Below are 3250 nucleotides of genomic sequence, written 5' to 3'. Positions count from 1 at the left end.
CCTTACTAGGGTGTTGTGAAGCTCACAGTGCTTTATAAACTGCGGAAAAGCACACATTATGATTGGTATTTTATTGTTTTTTGTTTTGTTTTGTTTTTTTGAGAGGAAATCTCGCTCTTGTCCCCCAGGCCGAAGTGCAGTGGCATGCTCTCGGCTCACTGCAACCTCTGCCTCCCGGGTTCAAGCAATTCTCATGCCTCAGTCTCCCGAGTAGCTGGGATTACAGGCGCCTGCCACCACGCCTGCTAATTTTTATATTTTTAGTAGAGACGGGGTTTCACCATGTTGGCTAGGCTGGTCTTGAACTCCTGACCTCAGGTGATCCACCCACCTCGGCCTCCCAAAGTGCTGGGATTACAGGCGTGAGCCATCACGCCCAGCCTTATTGTGTTTTCAAAACAGCTTTCATGATATATAATTAAAGTACAATAAACTGCACATAAAGTGTACAATTTGATGAGGTTTTTGGTTTTTATTTGAGACAGAGTTTCGCTATTGTTGCCCAGGCTGCAGTGCAATGGCGCCATCTTGGCTCACCACAGCCTCTGCCTCCTAGGTTCAAGTGATTCTCCTGCCTGAGCCTCCGGAGTAGCTGGGATTACAGGCATGTGCCACCACGCCCGGCTAATTTTGTACTTTTAGTAGAGACAGGGTTCCTCCATATTGGTCAGGCTGGTCTTGAAATCTCAACCTCAGGTGATCCGCCCGCCTCAGCCTCCCAAAGTGCTAGGATTACTGGCTTAAGTCACCACGTCCAGCCAATTTGATGAGTTTTAATATATGTATATACCTGTGAAACAATTACCACAATCAAGATAATGAACATATTCTTCACCTCCATGAGTTTCCCTGTACTCCTTTGTAATCTACCCCTCACTTCCCTACTGCCATGTTCCCAGGCAGTTAGTTCGCATTTTCTAGAATTCTTTTTTATTTGAGATGGGATCCCACTATGTCGCTCAGGCTAGAGTGCAGTGGCCTGATTATAGCTCACCGTGTTAGGCAGGATGGTTTTGATCGGCCCACCTTGGCCTCCCAAAGTGCTGGGATTACAGGTGTGTGCTACCGCACCCAGCCACATTTAAATATTTCTAGTTAGGCCGGGCGCAGAGGCTCACGCCTGTAATCCTAGCAGTTTGGGAGGCTGAGGCGGGTGGATCACGAGGTCAGGAGATCGAGACCATCCTGGCTAACACAGTGAAATCCTGTCTCTACTAAAAATACAAAACATTAGCCAGGAGTGGTGGCGGGTGCCTGTAGTCCCAGCTGCTGGGGAGGCTGAGGCAGGAGAATGGCGTGAACCCAGGAGGCAGAGCTTGCAGTGAGCCGAGATCGTGCCACTGCACTCCAGCCTGGGCGACAGAGCGAGACTCCATCTCAAAAAATATATAGATAGATAGATAGATTTCTAGTTAATTTTTGTATATGATATGAAGTAAGGGTCAAGGTTTAGACTAGGTGCGGTGGCTCACACCTGTAATGACAGTACTTTGGGAGGTTAAGGTGGAATACCTAAGGTCAGGAGTTTGAGATTGGCTGGCTAACACGGTGAAACCCTGTCTCTATCAAAAATACAAAGATTAGCCGGGCATGGTAGCGCACACCTGTAGTCCCTGCTGCTTGGGAGGCTGAGGCAGAAGAATTGCTTGAACCCAGGAGGTGGAGGTGGCAGAAAGCTGAGATCACGCCACTGCACTCTGCACTCCAGCCTGGGTGACACAGTGAGATGCCATCTCAAAAAAAAAAAGAAGCTGCTGGAATTCTGATTGGGACTGCATTGAATCTATAGATCTCTTCCTTGCAGGAGGTTTTTTTCTGATTAATCCTGATTGCTCCAGCAGCAGTCCTCAACTCATCAGTGGGCCCACCTTAACCTAGAACAGGACTGGTTTCACTGCTGGTCATGTTGCTGCTCCTTAAACACCCTGTGAATGTACACACCTCCAGCCTTTGCATATCTTATTTCCTTTTATTTATTTATTTATTTTTTGAGACAGGGTCTTGCTTTGCTACACAGGCTACACATGGGCCACTGCAGCCTCGACCTCCCAGGCTAAAGCGATCCTCCTGCCTCAGCTTCCTTAGCAGCTGGAACTACAGGCACACACCACCACACCCAGCTCACTTTTGTATTTGTGGTGGAGACAGGGCTTCGCTATGTTGCCCAGGCTGGTCTTGAACTCCTGAGCTCAAGCAATCCTCCCACCTCAGCCTCCAAAGTACTGGGAGTACAAGCATGAGCCACCACACCTAGCTCTCATTCTCCACTTAGGTCTACTGGGCACCACCCTACTCAATGTTACCCCTCTATGAAGCTGTCTCTAACTCATCCCAGACCCTGGCTGAATCGTTCCTTGCCTGGGTTTCACACCACTTTGTCCTCATCTCCCTCAAAGGCACACAGAACTTTTTTTTTTTTTTTTTTTTTTTTGAGACGGAGTCTCCCTGTGTCGCCCAGGCCGGAGTGCAGTGGCCGGATCTCAGCTCACGGCAAGCTCCGCCTCCCGGGTTCACGCCATTCTCCTGCCTCAGCCTCCCAAGTAGCTGGGACTACAGGCGCCCGTCACCTCGCCCGGCTAGTTTTTTGTATTTTTTAGTAGAGACGGGGTTTCACCGTGTTAGCCAGGATGGTCTCGATCTCCTGACCTCGTGATCCGCCCGTCTCGGCCTCCCAAAGTGCTGGGATTACAGGCTTGAGCCACCGCGCCCGGCTTTTTTTTTTTTTTTTTTTTTTTTGAGACGGAGTCTCGCCCTGTCACCCAGGCCGGAGTGCAGTGGGGGCGATCTCCGCTCACTGCAAGCTCCGCCTCCCGGGTTCACGCCATTCTCCTGCCTCAGCCTCCTAAGTACCTGGACTACAGGCACCCGCCACCGAACCCGGCTAATTTTTTGTATTTTTTAGTAGAGACGGGGTTTCACCGTGTTAGCCAGGATGGTCTCGATCTCCTGACTTCGTGATCTGTCTGCCTCGGCCTCCCAAAGTGCTGGGATTACAGGTGTGAGCCACTGCGCCCGGCTAGAACTTTTAATTACTAGCTAATATCACTTTAAGTGACCATTACTTGTTTATACCTCTTTCTCCCCTATTAGATAGAACTCTTTCAAGCAGGGATCATATTATTTTTTATCTTTTGAATGAAACCTTTTAAGATAATCATAGATTAATATGCAGTTCATAAGAAATAAATACAAAAGAGATCCCATGTACCCTTTTCCCAGTTTCTCCCGATGGTAACATCTTTAAAAACTT

Source organism: Trachypithecus francoisi, unplaced genomic scaffold, assembly GCF_009764315.1.
Source record: "Trachypithecus francoisi isolate TF-2019V2 unplaced genomic scaffold, Tfra_2.0 Lachesis_group20, whole genome shotgun sequence".
NCBI lineage: Eukaryota > Metazoa > Chordata > Mammalia > Primates > Cercopithecidae > Trachypithecus > Trachypithecus francoisi.
The sequence above is the reverse complement of the archived record's forward strand: the minus strand, read 5'-3'. Positions refer to the sequence as shown.